Below are 21,672 nucleotides of genomic sequence, written 5' to 3'. Positions count from 1 at the left end.
TACAGTAACTCATTATTTTGAATGGATTTCATTGATTTTTGAATTAAAGATAATTGGTGAAGTTGGAAACCCTCTTTTCCCTCTTTAAACTGAAGTAATAATACTAATTGAGGGACATGATCTTTTTTCCAAAAGTGTGCTATTGCCTTATTATTCACAAGACTGATATAACAGAAAATACACCGACACACAAAAAAAAAAATTGCAAAGAAATAAATTTACCAATGGAATCACTTTCAGAAAGAAGTATAAACAATCAGGTATATTTAATTGCTTTCTCAAAGGCCAGATAACAGAGTGGAGAAATGTATTCCTTTCACTAACCTACCCAGTCCTACCTCCAGATTACCACCGAACAGAGGCTGATACATTTGTGTGTTGAGTCCAGAGCTTGCAAATGCCCACAAACAAAAATAAGAAATAGCCTCCTCCATCCAAAGTTTTCTGATTGGCTTGTTAAAACAAGGGGAAAAGTAAAATTATTGTCTTCAAGAAGTTACCTGTTTAAAATTAATTGCAATTCTCCTGATTTAGCAGCACTGCAAGGTGAACATACATGCAAATAAAACAAAATTAAGATGACTATGGACCACCCCTACAATCACCTATAACCTACTCCTTTGACCCAAATTATTTATTTCTAAACTGATTCTGTACACACTCTCTAAAGATTTCTTTTTCTAGGAACAACCCTTGTAAAGGAGTGAAGATTTTCTGAGGCTCAGCTTATGCAGAAGACAACAATATAAATTCTACACAAATACACAGACAAAACCACACTTATATACAGTCAATAAACAACAAGCAGAAGTTTCTGGATGCTTCACTGAAGAAATAATGGTGTCTAATATTCAGATGCCTAGCTTTGGTCCAAACATAGCCTTCTGTGGCCAAACTCAATGTCTAAGTGAGCAGAAACGCAACCATCACCACGCCAGCAATGAATGTGGCGTGTCATAACCACAGGTGTCATTGCCACATAATTCGGTGGTGAAACCCACGCAGTGTGACACACGTCCGTGGTCAGCACCCCGGTGGCAAGGTCTCCTGCCCTCTGAAGTGGCCATGGCAACCAGACTACCTTCCCAATTCTTCCTTTTACCTTGCCCTAAAGCCTTCACAGCAAATGCTTTCCTGTGGTACTTTTTCCATGATAAAAATGTTAATTTCAAAAGGATTTCATTCTGCAGAGAAAAGAGCCAGCACATTTTGATATCATGAGAATGCCCCATTTCTTTCAGCACCTCCAGAGGGAAAAGTTTCCTCTTTGAAATTAATATATTTTTGTGTAACTTTCAAAGAAAAATACAAAATCAAAAGAGAACCCTCAAATCAACCAGAGGCAGTCACTTTGCCTTTCACAGGCCATATAAAAGCAAATGCATATATATAGATACGTCAAAATAATAAAACCAATATATATTTTATCCCTTTTGGGAATGGGAGAAAACTACTGAGCTATAATCAATGCATAGCTAGCCAGGACAGTGTAGGAACCAGATAGCTCTGACAAAGCAATGAGAATTCAGAAAGATGCAAACCGAGAATCCCAAACACGCAGAGGGGCAGCGCTGATGGGGGCTGGGAACCCCACCACCACCACCATCAGCAGGGCTGCAGAAGGGCCACGTCGCTGCTTACTGCCTCCACTGGCTCTTGCAAGGCTGACACAACCAACAGACCCACCAAAGGCCCCAGAACCCACCAACGCCACCCCTTCACCAGCAGGCTGGAGCAGGAGCCCATCTATAGGGTGTGGAGGATGCTGTGCAGCACCAGCTCTGACAACGGGGACAACCTGCTGCTCCTCCAACTTGCCTGTCGCAAGCGATGAGCTCTGACATCGGGTCTGCGGAAAGCTGTGGGCGGAGGGGGAGCAAAGCCTGTGCGTTAGCAAGCTGCACCGCGCCGAGAGCTCTATGCACGGAATATCCGACTGCATTTAAAACACCAGCTCAGTGCCAGCGCCATCCTGGCCTTTCCCTGCTCTGTCCCAAGGAAGGATGGCATGCCGACCCCTCAGCCACTGGCCTGCGCTGAAAGGTAGCCAGCAAGTCACTGCTATCATCACAGTTAACACCGCACTAACAGGGATGTGCCTGCAACAGTAATTAACTCCAGGAATGGTGCTCTGCCCAACCTGCACCCAGCCTTGCCCAGCCGGGTGGGAAGAGCTGCTTTTCCCAGGGGAACCCAGCACCCCTGGGTGGGGGGACAATGGCCCCATGGTGGCACAAGGACAGGCTGTCCCCTTCCTTTGACTTTGAGAAAAAGGAGTTACCTCCCTTTCCTGGGGAAGCAGAAGGTCAGGGAACATCTGCATTTAAATTGAAAACGGTTAGTAGTACTAACACCAGGAGCAGCTCATAATTAGGGATTATTAGCGCAGCAATACGGAATGATTGATAGAGAGTTAAAGCTAATGACTTTAAAGATGATTAGGCCTTTTTGTCACCAGTTGTTTACTCTGTCTATAGACACAAAAATCCATTGCCTTTAACCACTGCAGAGCCCTGTATGACGCCTTATGGAGCAGGAAAGAGAGTGCAAACCTGTGAGGTTTGAGCTGAATTTACGTTTTCAACAGTTCCAAGAACTTTTCCATTCCAGTTTTCCATTTGAAGCCAAGTTCAGAAAATGTTTGGAGACAAAAATGTGCAAGCAAAAAGACAAAAAAACCCCAAAAACAAAAAAAACCAAAAACCAAACCACATTTCCAGGCGAAAATATCTGAATATACATAAATGAAGTGGTACAAGACCATCACTTGTGGAGGAAACCCAATCTTGTGACCTGATTCCATACAGAACAAGAGCACCCACTTGTACTTTTCAAAGGCAACGAGCCTTAATTACCTACTTAAAATAAGCATGTTCTCACATGCTTCCCTGAATGGAGGGGGAGGAAAAATCTTCCTTCTCTAAGTGCCTTGCTGAACCAAATCTTCAGTAATGACTTTGAGCAATTGCAAATGGATCCTGAGCAAATGCTGAGTCAGCAGAACTGCTGGGGCTCCTAGTCCTGCTTCTAGAAATCAGGCAGAAAACAGCAAAAAACAGCTTTTTTACATATGTCCCAAGGGGTGGGAGATATCGCACCAGAGATACATCACCAGACCCGTGAAGTCTTCATTGCTTAAGATGTGCCATATGCCCCAGTCGCTTTACACCCCTAGTTCAGGAACATACTTGAGCTGGACATTGGCATCACATGCGACAGGTTCTCCACGCCAGCGACAGGGAAATAATCCAGGGAGACGGTGCACTGGAGGGCAGCCCCCTGCGAGAGAAGGGAAGAGGCAGGGAGGCAGCACGCCATGCCCCATGCCATCCATCATTCCTGCAGCCACCTCTCAGGAGACAAGCCTCTAATAGAAGCTGGCTAATTTCTGTAGAAGTATCTCATTAGTCCCTCCCTTCCTGAGCTGCCTCTCTATTAAAATGTGATAAATGAATTCTGCCGTTCCCAGTTCCAGCCTGTCCCCTTACTGAAATGAAGATGAGTCATGCTGGCCAGGAATCAAGATCGAGATAAATATACAGGGGCCAGGGGAAGTATTTTATTTGCTGACTACAGAGCTGCTCTGTTAGTAGTAGAGATGGGATCTCCCATCCCTCCAGGAAACTCCAGGCAGAGAATAAGAAAGTATGGAAAATGCATGCTCCCTAGTGAAAATATTCTATACGCACTCTCTGCGTAACACTCTGTTGTAACCTACATACAACTGACCAGGAGCACTGAGCATGAGGGGTCTGATACTGGGACTGGATTTCACTGCTGGGTGGGTCTTCTCTTTTCAGTTCCCGGCTGTGGCCGTGCAATAACCCCTGTGTGCAGGACAGTGTCTGCTAGAGCCACCCAAGGCGTGCACACCGGCTTCATGAGGGTGCCTGGCTGCTCCGGCTGCACATGACAGACATGCCGCAGGGCTGCAGCCAAGGCTCTGATCTCCCTCTCTGCAGTGAGCAGCTGCTCCCCAGAGGACAACTTACTCCCTCTCTGTGTGCTGTGTGGATAGTTTGGATGGGGGAGGCAGCACATAAGGGGATGCCCTTTGCGTCTCTGAAGGAATAAACAAGGCTCAATATTAAAACCTACAGATCAAGTAGTGATGTTGGTACTGTACCGCACTCTGAAACACTGAAATTTGCTAAGAAAAACTCTGTTCAAAACTAAAGACAGCAGATTCCAACCTGCCTGAAGGATTGTCCTTTCTACCTCTCACTCTGTACCTGGCAGTAGAGGAGAATTTATGACTGAAACTTTAATTTCTACTTTCCTTCCTCCACTTGTACACACAGAAACACATTTCTGACCTCCATCACACACACACTCTGCTGACTTCCACCAGGCACTTCATTTCTGGCAGGCAGCTTATGGGTCATAATGAATCTGCGAATTTGACTGATTTTTTTCTTTTAGCACTTTGCCCTCTCAAACACTGTCAGGATCCCAGGGCCTCTGCTACTTTCCACAGCCAGCTAAGCGATGCATCAATGTCTCACCAGCTACACCGGATATCCATTTTGTGCAAGACACAAGCATCTTCTAGATGTGCTGGATTTTAATTAAGGAAAGAAACACGGAAAGTTATGACTAATCTGGGAAAGAAATTGCCATTTTTTATCCACCCTAACTTAAGTTAGTGTCAGCATAAATAAAATAACCCTCTTCCCTCCTATAATCACTATCCTCCCTCCTTTTTTCTCAGAACAAGTACTAGATGAGATTGGAGTTAAAAGAATCGTACTTTTATTTTTATTGCTTAAATTTATATATTATGTTTCATCTGTATCAGAAAGACAGCTACCTCAAGGAAAGTCTTGGTATTTTCCACTGTTCTGCTGTGCAATAGGTGAGAGAAAATTGAATTATCACCAAATGTCATATATACGTCATATATGCTTGAACAATGGCCATTCCCCGTACTCCCCACTCCCCAAATTTTTCCTTTAAACAGAAGCAGAGCCATTCCATGAATGTACACTGCCTGTAGCAGGCAGGACCACCACCACGTGCCATACAGTACACCTGGACAGAATCCCCCAGGGCAGAGCCTGCCCAGCAAATCACTGGGAGAATGTACACTGAAATCTGCAATCACAGGATCAAGTAACCTTGAAAAAAATGCCTAAGAGATAAAAAAACCCAAGCCAACAATAGCACCGGTATACCCACTCCTTTCTGACCTGCCCTAATTTATTTTTTTATTTGTGTTTGTTACATTCTTCCATATAGAAAGAGTGTTTTCAGGCTGACACAGGCATTGCATTAAAGGGGATCAGCACATGGGAAGTGCAGAAGCGAGGTCTCTGTGAGACAGAATTGTTCACGGGGGTGATTCACCATGTAACAGAAAGCAAAAGGAAGAAGAAATTGTGAAGGCAGATATCTTTGATCCTCTCAAAGATGTCTCTCCATCCCTCTGTCCATCCTAATAATTGCATTTACCATCCAGGCAGCTGCTTCAGCAAGCCAAGAGTAATAGTGCAGCCTGCAGAGAGTAACCACAGCCTGCCCAAGAATGCGTAGATGTCCAACTCTCCCAAGCGTCCATACGAGCTTTCCCACCCAGCACCCAAAGCGGCTGGTGGCTGGACCAGGGTCACAGCACAACCACCTCACTGCTGCCCACTGCAGAAGCGTAGAGCTGCCCAAAGTCCTAGGGAATGCAAGGCGTAGGGACCAACAGCATCATATCTAAGCAAATACAAAAGACACAGCTGTGTAAGTGATACAAAAAACCAAGAACAGAAAGGACACAATCCATTTAGAGAAAGAGGGGAAAAGAGCTATCAGAGGGGTGGAAGTTTCTACCACTAGGGCAAATCATCTGGTTTAAAGCCTGCTCTCAAGCTTCCCCTTGAGATGAGGGCAGTCCAAACAAATTGTTCCAACATCTTACAAATTATTGACCTCTGATACTCAGATGCAAAGTAGAAGCCATGGGTGGCAATGCTCTGCTGGTTTCAATTAAAGACTTGAACACACTCCCCATGTCCTTCCAAGATAACATCCTAATCGCTGGGCTCTAGGAGAGCTCTGCCTCCATCTCCAAATCTGTTCTAACTGGTATGAAATAGCCACTGGGACTTAGAAATAAAATCTCCTTGTTTCAGTTAGCTAATTCCCCAGCTGCTGAGCTATCCATACCTTCTTTGTGAGTTTTCTTCCATATTCACTTCATACAGCGTTATACAATATGCCTTCTCTATGGACACTCATTTTGTGTGTTTAGTTGCACGCTCCAAATCGAGGTTCACATGCTCGTACTTACCAGAAGAGGATGAGGAAAGTGGAAGGTGATGCATTATCACAAGGTATTCTCTAACTTGCATGCATGTTCAATTTAGAAAGGGGCTGTGCTCAGAGGTGTGAAAAGGTTGCTGGCTTCTGAGTGTATTTGGGAAGTTTGCAACAGAGAGTTGCTGTTTGATCTCTTCTTGAAATGCCTTTTCTGTCTTAAATAAAAGCAAAACGATGCTAAATATCCAGGTAGGTGATTTGTGAATTTTTAGCACACTGCTGCCTCTGTTAAACCTCCACAAGTTAAACATCCAGATCTGTAATTTTAGATTCTCTCCTCATATTAACATCCCTAGGTATATGGCATAGCCCAATACTCATATTTTCATTTAATACTTCCATTCCATATCCCCGTTAAAAAGATCTCACCTAAAAGACACTTATGCACAGAAAACTACAGAGATCCATTTATCTATCTCAGGAGGGTGAAAAGCCAAGAAAATGATGACAGAATATGAGTCAGCAGCTCCAGAGTGGTTGAATATTTTGAATTTGATTGCTGAAAGGCAGGTGCCAATCCCTTTCCTCAGAAGAGAACCTTTGCCTTGCATTTGGGCTGTACATTTTGCTTTTACCATCAGGTGCAGAGAAAACGTAATTGAAGAGATGCGAAACAATGTTTTTGAAGCAAGCTTTTATAAGAAATTCCATATAAGAATTTGAGAAAATTCTTGAGAGAAAAAAAAATGTGTTTTTCCCACATAACACAGCAATCAAGGACGTGCATGCCCTGCATCTCTTCATCTCTCCCTCCAACTCTCCCATGCTGTGCAGGAGACCTGTGCCACTGGGCCTGTATGGAACACCCATGGGCAGAAAACTCTCCAGTCGGTAGGAAACTCCCTTTCAGTCCCAGCCATCACAAGCTGACTCTTGCCCCGTGCCTCTCCCCAGCCTGGGAATTTTGGCTGGCACGGAGTCCACCCGAGGGTTAGAGCAGCTGCGGTGAGCGACACCTGAATTGGGGCTGGCTCTGCTCGTAAGGGAAACGTAAATGGGCTCATCAACCCAAGATTACAGAGGGTGGGTGACATGAGCAGGCCTTGACGTGTCAAAGGAAATCCCTCAATTTCCACTTTTTGCCCAGAACTCACACTTGTATTTATAAACAATTCCATTTTTATTCTAAAATATTGTGGCCGATATGGTCGCATCACTTCTGTCCTCCCTCCATGCCTCCCTATACTTCCAGGGAGCAAGATACCCTCATACAAGTGTGCAAACAGAGAACAGGCAGTGAATTAAAGCACAGTCTCAAAAAATAATGTTAAGAAAAGGAAAAATAAACAAAAAAAATGTTGTGGGCTACATTTTATCTTTCTTATTCTGCACATGTATGCCTAGAATCACTGTACATGAGGTGTAGAACCTCAGTGGGGAAAAAAACCCCTTACATATGCATATTTAGTTGTGTTTACATATATATGTATGTATGTATGTGTGTGTGTGTACATTTCTGTTGTAAGCAAAGCTGCTACCATTCGCACTAATCACAGCCCCTGTGGGTAGAGGTCCAACCTGCGGCCAGTCCCACTCCAGGACAGGTTGCAGCTATTACCACCTTGAGAAATTACCATCACCACAGCCACTAACATATTTTTCCAATTAGTTTGAGGGAGGAAACGAGACATTTTTCTTCGTTAATGCCTCCCTCTCTTCCTCTCCTTACCCATCCATTTTCTGCTTCCTGACGGTGCTCTGGAGGCCGGTGGGTTCCCTCCAGCACGCTTCCTGCTTCCATCCAGCAGGAATAAACTGTTACCACTTTGTTTGAAATGATGCCTGAGAAGTCTGATTCCTCTCACCAAAATATGAATAATTGTAGCATTTGACTATCGGCTTCCTCCTCAGGGATCCTTCTGAGTTAAGCAGTTATTGAATTTATCCTGACAGGGATTGCCAAAGAAAACTTTATTTGAAGGACAGAAAAGGGTGAACAAACTCTTTGCTGAATTGAAAAAAGTTTGAAATACTATAAAGGGAGAGAAAAAGTCCCGTAATGGAAGGTGGAAATCTGGGACAGACAAATCAGGCCATAAAATCTAAGATCAACACAGCCGCGGGAAGCAGGAAAGCATGTCCTGGGCCAAGCATACCAAGGGAGACTATTACACACACTGACCTCAGATGTCATATACAACATGCGTCTGCAAACCACCCCGTTCCTCAAAGTCCCACATTACACTAAGCTCAACAACTCCATGCTGGAAAGGAGGAGGGGCTGAGTCAACACTGGTAGGTGTTCAGCCTATGAATCTAAGACACAGACTTCATCAGCCCCATGTATCCAGTCTTTCATTTTTAAAGCAAGGCTGCTGCCTTTCCCATTTTGAACACCAAGAACATGGGTTGAAGTCTGGAAAATGAGGTCACCTTACTCAACACACCTGCTTTATGCATGCATGCCTGTTAATCACACAACACCCCACCCGGTGAAGAGGCAGAAAAGCGTGGCAGAAGCAGCACGGCTCCAAGACAGGGAGCTTGACGCTCTTCTTGGCCCACGCACCACCAAGGACTAACCAGGCTCCTCAAACAACAGTAAAGTGAAAGCGCTAGTAAGCTCCATCAAGACGGGTGACTTTAAATTTCCCCCTCCCTTACAACTGCAAAGCTCAGATGTGATTGTCATCCTTTCTGGTTCCCATCTGAACAAGATGCGCGTAAGTGCTCGACAGAAAATTGCTCTCCAGGTGCTCTAGCAACAGTTGTCTGTAAAAGGTGTCAGAGATTTTACAACAAAGCCTGCTTTCTGTTCGGTTTTTAGCTTAGCTGTGAAATTGGTAGGTGGTCCCCTACGCTGAGTGGAACGCCACACTTTTGCCTTGCACATAAACCAAGCCGTCACCTGCCAATAGTAATAACACAGTAGCAAAAGCCTAACAGACGATCCCTTCCAACTGTAATATTCTAGTCTAGTCTGATCTGTTCTATTCTATTTTTTAAAGTGAGCTGGTCAAATGATAGCATAAAACATACAGTCCTCTTGCTACAAGTGACTGGGAAGCGTAAGACCTTCTGCTTCATCTGAGCAGCCCACCTCTCCAGGTGTTTCCCCATAGTTACAAAATGTGTGTATATGCAACGGTGGGCTGTAAGACTTTTCTCTGCTTTTGCAGGAATACCATGATCCTCATACACATTACCACGGTAGCCATGCGTGGCAGGGACCACATGACTGACCTACTCCAGACCTGCATCACCAGAGAATCTGAATGGATCACAAACTGATTGGAATACGTATCCTCACATTTCTCTAGCGATGTAAAGAAATGTTACCACCACCCTGGCATTTAGCCTAATGAGAGGGAAACAACGCACCAGCAGATATGGGCCCTGTCACCTGCCCCATCCTACGTACTAGAACATCGGAGGTGTCCCCCCCAGCCCATCTGCAGGCACTCACAGGAACCCTGACCCACAGCAGCTACTGCCTCCACTGACAGTTGGGTGTTCTGTGTGGTGGAAGCCAAGGCTGTGTGGTGGTCACCAGGAGAGCAGTCAGCATCCCCGCTGCCCTGCTCTGCTGAGTTCCTGACCAGGGCCAGTAGCTTCAAGCCAGTATCCATCCCTCTACACTCACAAGTCATCTTCCTCTGTCATGAGGACCTAGTAATGGCACCCCAAACCACTTTGCAAACAAAGGCTTCCATTTTCCCCCCGGATTTTCTGCACCAGCTGACACAGCTCATGAGAACTCACAGATTCCCTCCGAAGCAACAGTGAGAGCATGGGGGGGGGGGCTCACCCTTGCTGACAGGTTTGCTGTGCTGTCTAAACCCTCTAAATCCACCACAAGGCACAGGGAGAGCAGTGCAGGACGAAGAGATGTGTGATAGAGCTGCTACCCAGGACGCACCTTGTCTCTTCACTGAAGCTAACTAGTAGGAACACCAAATCATCATCAAAGTGAGAACAGTGGCAATCATCGTTAGCTCTGCTGGCCTTTCTTTTCATACCTACCTGTAGTCTCCAGGTATTTCACTTACAGAGTTGCACCCTCTTTCATGGGTTCCCTTCTCTTGTCAAGGAAGACTCAGAACATGGTGTAGACCTTGAAAAACCTCCTCCATTGAGAATAATTAGAAATGTCAGCACTGCTGTCTGATCTGACAGAAGCACAGACATCTGGGGAAAGAAAAAGGGTAGGAGTAACACTTTTACTGAGACTGGAGATTTGACAGTCAAGCCCACGGAACCTGAAATTTCTTCCTACTTCTTGCAGTTCTTGTCCTTCTGCCAAGAGGTAACCAGGCTGCAGATAACTGTAAATAGCTGAATGTTTTAAGTCACAGAGTTCAAAGTTCTGGTTTGTGGCATTTTTTGTCATTTTTTAAAAAGGTTTTCATCAGGATTTCAAGGGATGTCTGCAAAGAGTTATATTTTTGCATGAAGAACACCAGTGACAGTGGTCAGAAAATGGAGACGTTTAGGTTACTAAGGGAAGGAAAGGAGGCAGGGAGATGCCAGACCATATTTTGGGAGTCTGGTGATAGGAGTCATGTATGAAACACAAATTCAAGATCAGGATCAGACATGCTTTCAAAAAAATAATTTCACTATAATCAAGTGCTTCCCACAGAACAGTCTCCCATATTATCCTTTAGAATCTGGAGTTTCCCTTCCATGTTCTCCTGGGAAAATGAGTGAGTGCCAAGGTGGGCAGAGGCAAGGGGCCAGGTCCAGTCTGTGTTCATGGTGGGTTTAGAGAATTCACATGTCAGTGATCACCTCCTCACCTCCCAAATATCCATGAACCAGAAGTCAAAATACAATGCAATCTCCTGAACTGGTGACCTGCTGAGCAGCAGTGTGACAGCAGAAGAAAAGAGTCACCACAGCTGCTGTCCCCCTCCACCACAGTGTTCTCACGTTGATCATTACTCTGCCAAATAAGAAGCACTCTTCCAGCAAAGGACATTCAAAACCAGTCCCTTTTCTATCACGGAGCAATCAAAACAGGACACAAAAATGTAAGGTGGTCACGCTGGACCAGATGAAAGGCCCCTCTTTGCTGCTACCTAGGGAGAAGCGTAAGAATGCAGCAAACCTCCCCCAGCGCCTCTTGCAAGAGTAATGCAGTGAGTTCCTCAGTACCTCTTGCAAGCTTTAGTAATGTGAGAGTCAGAGACCTCTGAAGCCAAGTATCGTTTCTACAGCGGCTCTCAACGGATTTCTCTTCCAAGTACTTATCCCATCTTATCTTGAACCTATGCAAGCTTTCATCCTGTGGTAGAGAGCTTTGCACTCCAAGGATTCCAGACCCAAGTCTGATCTGACACAGTTGTGTCATCCCAGCTTGGAGTTCTTGGGCAATCCCCCCACCCTGCAAAACAGCTGTGAGAATGTCTGTAGAACACAGACCTGCAAGATAAGAACGGGAAAATTACGGAGGTAGGATTGCTGGGCCAGGGACTGCAGGTAGCTCAGAGATTCAAGAAATACACTAAAATGACGGTACCTCATCAACATAGAGGACTGGCTCAAGGGAGCAGCAGGGATCAATCCTTTTCCTCCCGACTGATGCCTGCTTGGCCATGAAAGACTCTTTAAGTACTTTATCAAGGTGGTGAGCCTGCCAACATTTAGCCTAGTAGCTCTGTAAATCCTCTCTCTCTTATGTGTGTCATCCAATAAATGTTTGCTTTATGCTTTTAAGTTCTGCTTGCAGAGCCTTTTTGCTGACAACTAAAGTGCCAAAATAAAGTGTCTCAAAGAGGGACGGTTGCACTGTGCAGAAGAGTAGTAAGGCGCTCAGAGATACATGCAGCACATTACCAGACATATGGGAGCGAGCCAGGCTTTAGCACTTGAGACTTTTAAGTGAATAAGGCCAGTAACATCTTCCTAATCCAGGATCTTTACCCACTATTTCTTTTTTATTCATTTGTACAGTCACTGTGCACAAATAAGAGCCATATTTTTGGGCCACTGTCAAGACTGACAAAAGAGATGCACAATACGTGCAGATTTTAAGGTCAAAATCTGTTTGTGGGGAACTGATACTGTTATGGCAGCAAATGCAGTATTTTTGAGAATGAACACTACTCTCCTACGGAATTAAAAAACAGAGGTAAGACAGAGGGCAACTGTCACTCTCACGTACCCATATTCATCAGATGGAATTATCTCAGTCATTTGGGATAACATCATAATACAGCACTGTCAGAGGATCATTGTCTCCTGTTCTAACAATAAATGTTTTGGCTGTTATATATCAGCAGGAGATGATCATCTGCCTTGAATACATTAATGCCTTAGTCCGTTCTCATTATCCGTTAGCTTATGAAAACATTAGAGTTCTCTTCATGTTGAAAGTCCTAGTGCAGTGTCTGTGGGAGACCCAGACACACAGGGGGTGTGGTGGCAGAGAGGGAAGGCACTCCTCCGGAGGCCAGCAGGGAAGTTATTTAGTCACGTATGCCTCACACATGTGGCAAATGTTGCTATGCAAGTCCCTTCCAGTTAATAATTCATTTTCTAAATGCAAACATGTTCACTTTTCACAAAAAAACACTGTGCTTACTGGAAAGCTCATGCCTACTCAAAGCTTCCCCTTCACCCCCTTGTACACCATGTCCACCGGAATCCTCTTGTAGCAGCAGCCCTCAAAATATATCCCTGTGCTGCTGCTGTCCCTATGTGGAGGGAGGATCTCAACCAGCCGTTAGCCACGGAGGGCATGTGTCATGCAGGGTAAGCACATAAACATTTGCCAATTCATTATTGCACCTGCCAGCTTGCTTTCATGTAATTCCCCAAAAACAATTCTTCAAGATGCCCCTGGACAATCATAGCGTATAGTCAAGAGAGAAAACCCACAAAAACACTAAACATTAACCTCCGTACAGGCTTGAAAATGTTGTTACTGTCAGTAAATGCTGTTAAGAATTCCAGCAATAAAAGAAAGCAAATCGACACAGAAATTAATGAGCTTTTGCCTTGTACAAAAGTATAGCAGTGCCGAGACTGGGCATGGAGATGTATGTGAGACAAGGCACCAGCCTGCAAGCCCATGGCATCCCACCTGGGGTTTCTGACTTTGATAGAAAGTAATGAGAGTTTGGCAGCTTTGGCCAAGTATTCAAGTGCTCTTGTAATTGCTTCACAGCCCCCCAGTCAATCTGCCACAAACGTGTGTCTGGAATAGCAGAGTCCCAGAGCTAAAGCAGCAGGGTTGATGTTAAGTCAAAATTGACTTTCGCAGCTTCTGGCTACAGTGACCCTCATGCTTGCAGCCAAGACTCAACACCCTATCAATAAAAAGTACTAAAATTCATCTTCAAAGTGGTAATGCAAACTGAGAGAAAACAGCCAAAGCAGTAGACCCTCAGCACCTTTAAAGAGCACAAGAACTTCTTGACAGACTCCAGGTACTTCAGCTAGTGACCTTTAATGGTCATTCTCCTGTCTTTATGTTACGGAAACCATAGTCCAATTATTAAGGGGGCAAACTTTGTGACAGTTGCCATGAGTTCAGCAGTTTAATTTACAGATTTGAGTTCCCTTATGTGAAGTACCTAGGTGTCGTCTGGGTTGCTCAGTCTGAAGCAATGCAGGGTCAAAACTTCTCAACAGTGGTCAATGCCTCCTCCCAGAAAGATCAATTGGAGCATGGCCAAGCTACTTCCTTCACAAAGAGAGATGGGGATGGGATGAGGGAGAATGGGGATGGGAAGTGGGGGCAAGGAGACCAAGGCTTGCTGTTCCTCCAGGGCCATGGCTGTTGCTGCTGGGGAAGGCCACCAGTGGCCACCCTGTTCCCCTCAGCAGTGATCTTTCCAGGCATCAAGCACAGGCAACACAGGTAGTTGGGCTCTGCTGCTGTCAAGAACTGCTGCTTTAGTAGTCGTCTGCTTTGTTCCTCTCTTTGATCCTGTGTGAATGTTTCTGACTCCCCTGGAAGGACTGTTGAGAAGTTCTGAGTATTACTTCAGGCCCGTATCGTGTCATTGACCCATAAGTTTTTGTCACCATATGAGGATGCTTAAGTTAATGGCAGGAACAGAGGCTGCCTAAAGTGCAGGTGTAAGCAGAAGTCCTAGCAGACAGCTACACTTGCTTATTTGGGCTCCCTAGAGCTCACAATTTGTAAGTTATTCCAGTTCGAATATTATTTTGTAAGGTTAATTTTCAGTCAGAGTGGTTTCCTGAACTGGTTCCCTGCTTAGCCACAAGAAAACTAAATACCAGCAGAGGTGAATGGCAGAAGCATGTGCAGCAGCCCAGGCTGCCATAGGCACACACACGTGGTTATGTGCACAGTTCACATTATTACTGCATTACGGTCTTAGACCACATTTAAAAACACGCCCCACTAATCACCCTACTGCTCATCAGCACCATCAGGCCACAGACCGCCCAACAGAGCACACATCCTTCAGGGAAATGAAAACATTTACATACTCTTGATCAACACTTGAAACTGCGTAAATATAGCCCTTGCAGCTCCTGTGGTCATTTCCATTTCAGGCTTTTATTAAGAGAGAATGTCTTTTAAATGAGCACAGAAAACAATGTTACACATTTGGTTGATAGATGAATGGATCTGGACCTGTCATAACTGTCCGGACTGTGTGCACTGCTCTTAGTGTATTTTGTGCCCAAATAATTGGAAAAAAATCAACTTTAGATTTTTTTTTTCATGGCAGGAGAACGTGAGAGAACTTACTGCTGCACTTTCTAACCAGAAGAATTATTGAGAAAAAGAAAGAAGATTGAAGCATAGGCACACTCCTCACTGGAGGAACCTGTTTTTAATCAATAGCAAAACAGTATATATGGTTTGTAAAGCCTTTGAATACTTTGTAATTAATGTTGCCGATCTCTGTAGAGATCATCACACACTTTTTCTTTCTGCTTATAGGTTTTATGACCTTTTCCCATTTCCATTTTTTTTAAAGACATAAGAGAGCAAAAGGTTCATCAGTTTTCTATTCATCCAACCCAAGTAATCACTTGAATACGTTAACAGGCCAAGGTAAGAACTACTTTTTTGAACTGATCTTGATTTCCACAGATAAATCTGTGCCTACGAGTTGTCCATACGTTTCCCTTGATGCTTGTCACTCACAGGATGCGATGGATAACTTGTACCTCTTGTCATCCTTTCTGATCCCCTGCTGACCGAAACAGTTTAAATACATGCAGAAGGAATCAAGAAACATTTCTATGCACACACGCACACTCTTGCTCACAACACAATACCACTGCCCACCTTAGGAGCAGCCCTTCTTCAGACATCCAGGTGCCTGACTAGCTGTGAATAGAGCAAGAAGTGGCATGAGTGAGCTAACCCATCTCCACATGACTAGCTGTGAATAGAGCAAGAAGTGGCATGAGTGAGCTAACCCATCTCCACAGACTTGTGACCCAGCTGTTCTGTCTGGGGCCGTGTTTAACAGGCTCTCCATCTCGACATTTTCTAATCTGCTCATCACCGTGACATGGAGCACATTTTTGGCTTGCTGCATTGCTGTGGGGAGGGTACGTTCCTCGTTATGAAAGCCTTGCTGACATTTATGGTTTTGCACTAAGTGGAATAAGCAGGCACATTATTAGCCAGATCCTGGTCAGGACATAACAAGGGAGGAAATCTAACTCTCTCCTCTCACAGCATTCAGCTCCCCAGGGATTCATTTACTTCCTCCAAACCTAAGCCGAAGCACAAACAGCTACTTGAGGCTTGTAACACAAATGGTTTGCAAGTAATGACCCAGTCCCTCCCCTTTCAACTTTCGGACCAAGTGTAAGTGTGAGCAAATATTGTTTCCCACCTCTTTTGGCATAGTATGGCACCACAAATCATAACTTTCCCACTCCCAGTTTAAGCTCCCTGGTAGGCTGCTGGCAACATTAGTAAGAATCCTAGGGCTCTTTACATAAGTTCTCACAGTGTCAAAGGAGCATTAACAGAAACAGAAATTGTAATGGACTATTCTTTTCCAGCTGTGCCGGAAGCCTTTATATTCTCTTGATGCATTAACAGTGGAGCACAAGGATACTAAAATCTGTGGATTACAACAGTCAAAATGAAGCTGCTTTTAGGAAATGAATATGAAGATCACTATAAAGTGGCCGGACTAGTTAGGCCAAAGGAAAAAATTACTCAAACCTTCCCAAACTAACTGAGCTACACAAAGGGCTTTAGTAGGTTGGTAGATGTTAGCAATAGGGAAGGTGCATCGTGGCTTCCCTGGCTCCAGCAGGATTGTTCCCTCCATAAGGCTTCCTAGTATATCTGGAAGCCCAGTTTTAAATGAGCCAAGCGATGGGTCTGCTGCAGCAGCTTCCTTTGGGGAAAGAATTTCTCAATCCCGGTATATCTTGCCATCAAGAATGCTTCCTGACCTTCACATTGATCTTCAAATACACAAGTTCACTTTGCCTCTTTTCTTTCCTTTCTTCTGCAAATCACAGTCAAAACAAGAAGCAGGGGTTATAAAGTTCTTGCAGGAAGGGTTTTGGCGTTGGGGTTTTACTATCTCTAGTCCCACAAAAATGGAGGAATTTGTCTCTGACCACCTCCACTCCATCATCTCTGCCTTGAAAGTTCAGCAAAGCTGTCACACATTTCATCTTCATTTTCTGAGTGATGCCGCTGTCATCAGCCTTTTACATCTTTAACCCACTATTACCTACACAGCTTGGCTTTAATACTTAAATAATTTTTCATTCCAAATGCTCTGGGCCTTCGTCAAATAACATTCAAATCTTTTCTGAAGACCTTGTAAAGAATCTTGCAAGATCATAAACCTTAATCTCCATGAGTGTATGGCATGTACATCATTTGATGTGACACAAATAAGACACATAGCATCCTAGGTTCACACCTGCCCAGAGACCTCCCCATGTAGTTTTTCCTCTTTGGATGTATTGATTTCCTATCTCCCCCCCCGGGTACACCGTCTCATTATCTGCTCCTTTCAGGGGGGAACCCCTCGTTTACTGGCCAATAAATGACACCATTAAAGCAGACAATAAAGGCAAACTTTTAAAGAAAATGAATACAACAAAACTGCTGTGGCTGCAACCCATATTCGTCATGGGTGTCACATGCCTGTCTCATTCCTTCTTTGTTCCAGGAGGGCAAAAGTCAACAGCAACAACAGAACCACACATTGTAGCTGTGGCTGGTACTGAAGTCTTTGCTTTCACGATCCATGTCTCTCTTCCCTTGGGTTATTAAAAATATAAAAGCCAACATCACTTTTGTTAGGGAATATTGAACCGGTGTCACCCAAAAGGATCTGGTCTTACCTGTCTGCAATTACTTCCCAGCTTTCTGTCTTCTCTCTCTGCACCCAAGGAATGTGCTTTGTGACTCTAGTCAAGTGAAACCCGGAGTGTCAGCTGGAGGGAGGATAGAAGTGACACCACCACCTACTCAGAAAGGCATATCTGAGCTTTAATTTAAACTTGTCAACAAACATAAAAGCTTCTCCATCATTTTGCAGATTTTCCTCCTGTAAATTTCTCGGTTATTCTGTTCTGCTATATTTTATGTGCTCCTTTCAGTTGAAATTGGCAATGGCTTAAAAAAAAAAAAAAAAAAAAAAAAAAGTATGTCTATGTGATGTTTTGGGCTGCTGAAACAGAAGAGCAGATGGTAGCATAAACTAACAGGAGACCTCTGCAGACAGTCCTGAAAAAAGGGGCAAAAAATGGCATTTAAACCACCAGTATTAACAGAAAAAGAAAGAAAGAAAAAAAAAGCCTATAATCTGCCTCTAAAATAAGCTGCTCACTGCAGAAGCATATGTTTGTATTGTATTACCAGTCATTTCATGGTGGGCAAAGCTAAATGATCTCAGATTTGACACAGGCTAAAACCAAGAGTTATCACAGCTCAACTGACTTTCAGGAGCTTGTTCAGCTGCACTAAATCATAAACTTAAGCTCCAACACAGAATAGTTAATCCAACGCAATGTCTCAGTGCACTAAACTGTGCTGAACAGAACAGAGGAAAGGCGTCTTGTTGATCTCCACGACTGATCATTCACTAATATCCTTAAAATTGTCTGCCTCATTTCTTATACCCTGCAACGCAGCTCAGAAATCTTTGACTCCAGGACAAACTCCCATTACTTGAGTCCAGCAAGAAAACATTATTAGTAGAGGGGAAAAAAAATACTCTTGGGGGTGTGTGAAGACACAATTTACATTTGCACTACATACAGTCTGATCATTCCTCCTGTATACCCAGGTTTATCTCTACCGTATTATTCTAAAGTGACTTCTGCTTATCCTTACCTGTAGTTACAAATATAATTTTAGACCTGAAAAACTTCTCATTACAATTTTCATTAAATCAAATAACTTCTTATGAGAATGTTTATCTCATAGAATAAGCATTTTCGGACCGACAGAAGAGTTTTATTGGATCACCTGTGTGTTAGTGTCATAATTTTCCAGCCTCAAATTGTGATGAGGCAACATATCAGACCTTACAGCTGTTGTGCATAAGAGGTAGCGTGAAAAAGAAAGAGCAGAAACTGGCATCCTGGGAGTAACTCTCACTCTGTCTCTTACGAAGCCATGAGGTATATGAAGTATCATGGCATACAGACCTCTTTTTTCCATCTTTGGAGTGACCCACAAGAACATAGCCCTGATACATAATTAAATTGTATTATTATTTCTTTAATTTCCACAGAAGCTATTTTGCAAAAGAAATTTAACCACACACAATGGCCCAGGCTGCTTCCCCTGCTTTCACTCCCTGTCACCTTTGAATCTGCACTCCTATTACCAATAAATACAAGTGGTTGCACCTGGCCAGAAGAGAAGCGTTATGCTTCAGATTCTTAGAGATCACATTCTTTGAACTTTGTCAACAGAGACCCAAGGAAACAAACACACCACAAATAACCTCCAAATTCCAGGGGAAGACTCATGAATATGTAACCTCCAGGCAGCTAATAATTTCCAGGTGCATGTCACCAACTAGCTCATCCTTAATTAATTAGCCAGCTGGCCTGGTTTATCAACAGTAGTAGAACCGTACAAGTACAGCTTCAAAGGTGGATTGTGTGGCTTGACTTCCAGTTCTATCTGAGATCAGAGAAAGCAGGCAAACTCCTGCTACGGAAAGAACATTTCCTACAAGCAGAGGCACGTCAAAAGTCCAGGTAAATAATAAATCCAGTGTTATTCTTTTAAAGCATAGCAATAGCCTTGGTCAAAGACAAATGCACCACTTTCATCATCTTATCTCAGTAATCAGACCAAGGAACATAGAAATTGCAATATGAATAGCTGAGTATCTTTCAGGGTAAAATAAAAACTCCCCTGCAGACAACTCACTTTTCTTTAGAATGTGATTAAAGAGACCATTTGTTGAGTCTCTTCCTTATTCAGCTTATTTTCTTTGGGTTTAAATGTCCATGTCTCTATTTGTACATCACAATACAAGATGAAGCTAAAAGGAAACAATTACCACTTGTATTAAAGATGATCCACTAAGAAAAAGGACAATGTTACAAATCTCTCAAGAAAATATTTTTGATGATCCGCTGGAGCATGAACATCTGAAATGAGCATTGAGAAGGGGAAGTGCAATTAAAGTTTTTGGAGCAACCAGATCTATGTTTGTTACTCAAAAGAGGGCATGTTGTTTAGAATTATCAGGCACTGGGTACCAGGGATTTACCCTAACTGCAAATCAGAAACAATGCTGGACGAGTCAATTAGTAAAATATTTAACTGTAGAGGATGCAGCTGGGTAGCATTTGAAATTAGGAAATTCAAACTAGTCATGTTGCATCATGTTTGATACAACCAGAAAGCTTAAAATATAGGTGCTGGAAGTATCTTTAGGTTATTTAACTCTTCTTGGATTTATTCTTTTTAGTTACTAGTTACAAGAAAAACATGGACTTTGAGATAAAACAACCTGTGACAACTGTTTCTTGTTTTTACGAAAACAGAACCCCTGACCAAGAACTGGTTTTTCTGGTACTCACAAGGTGTTTAGTTTCCAGTAAAGCAAATATCCCTCACTACTTCTGGTTTTATTTTGATTTGGGCAGGAATGGATTCCAACAGCTTCTCCTTTAACTAAAGCACGTTTTTGCTAAAGAATCCTTTTTGAGACATCAAGGAAGAAAGAATCCACCACTGTCCTTGGTTATTTTTTCCTACTGCTCAAATTTTTGCTTTATATCCAATTTGATTTTAATTCAGTTTATTTTTCTGGCGTCGGTGTAGACTTTCTGACTCTCATTATCTTATCCTCCACTAGATTAAAGAACCCTTTACCACCAGGCATTTTCTTCTCAGGAAGGTACTTACACACTGCAATCAAGTCACTCCTTTAGGAAAAACTATAGAGATTGAGCTCTTAAGTCTCTTGGTATAATGTTTTTCTCTAGCACTTCAATTATTTTTTCAATGTTCTCTTTAAAACGTAGACATTTTGGCTGGGCTCAGTATTCTGGTATTGGCTCTCACAACACTGTGTACAGAGTAAATCCCTCCCTAATCCTTCTAGTTACTCCTTACATTTCCAGGGACTAAGCATTTTTGTTGTTTGGGTTTCCCCCCCAACCCCGAGGAGTGTTCTGGGAGTCTCATGTCACATTGCTTTTCAACTCTAAGCCCTACGTCTTTTCCTGTGTCACTGCTTTCCCGGGAACAGAGCCTAATTCCGCAGCCCCTGCACGCATTCAGTTTTCTAAGCGTACAGCTCTGACTGAGCTTATTTGAACTTTTATTTCTCTCGTGAATTGGCCTTGTTTTCCAGGTAATTCAGACCACTTCTCGTGACTGCCCTCTTCTCACTGGTATTTGCCATCAGGCAGTTTTCTGTCCTCTTTAAATTTGAAATCATCATGGATTTAATATTTACTGCTAAAAGATTGCAAAAAAATTGCAAGTCGCTTGCATCTAGTACTGATCATCACATAACCCCGCCAGATGTAGGCTACAGGTGAGATAGCCAAAAACGGTGTCCTATTGTCCCCTCAGCCTTGGAGCAGAGGCAAGGCAGAAGCAGAATTTACTTTAATCCATAGGAATTGACTCCTAACTCTGCTTTGATTTCACAGCCTAAGTAATGAGGGAAAAAAAAAAAAAAAAAAAGCAGGGAAAACAAGCAACTGTGTTTCTGCTGGTGCCTCTCATTACCTCAAGAACATTTTCTCGTGAAGATTCTCCTCCACTGCAATGCTTCTGAATTAGTGGAGGGTTTGAAAATGTATTTCAGTCAATGTCTCGCACCTTGCATGTTTTGAACAAAGAGCTGAATGTGAATACCGTTTGTCCTTTCCCTTTGAGGCACCTGAATCTGCATTCTGTGCCCTGTTGCAAGGAGAAGCTTTGTATCACGAATAAAGTGCAATGTGAGTTAAAGACAGTAATTGGAG

This window comes from Falco rusticolus, chromosome 7 (assembly GCF_015220075.1).
Source record: "Falco rusticolus isolate bFalRus1 chromosome 7, bFalRus1.pri, whole genome shotgun sequence".
Lineage (NCBI taxonomy): Eukaryota > Metazoa > Chordata > Aves > Falconiformes > Falconidae > Falco > Falco rusticolus.
Note: the sequence above shows the minus strand (reverse complement) of the source record.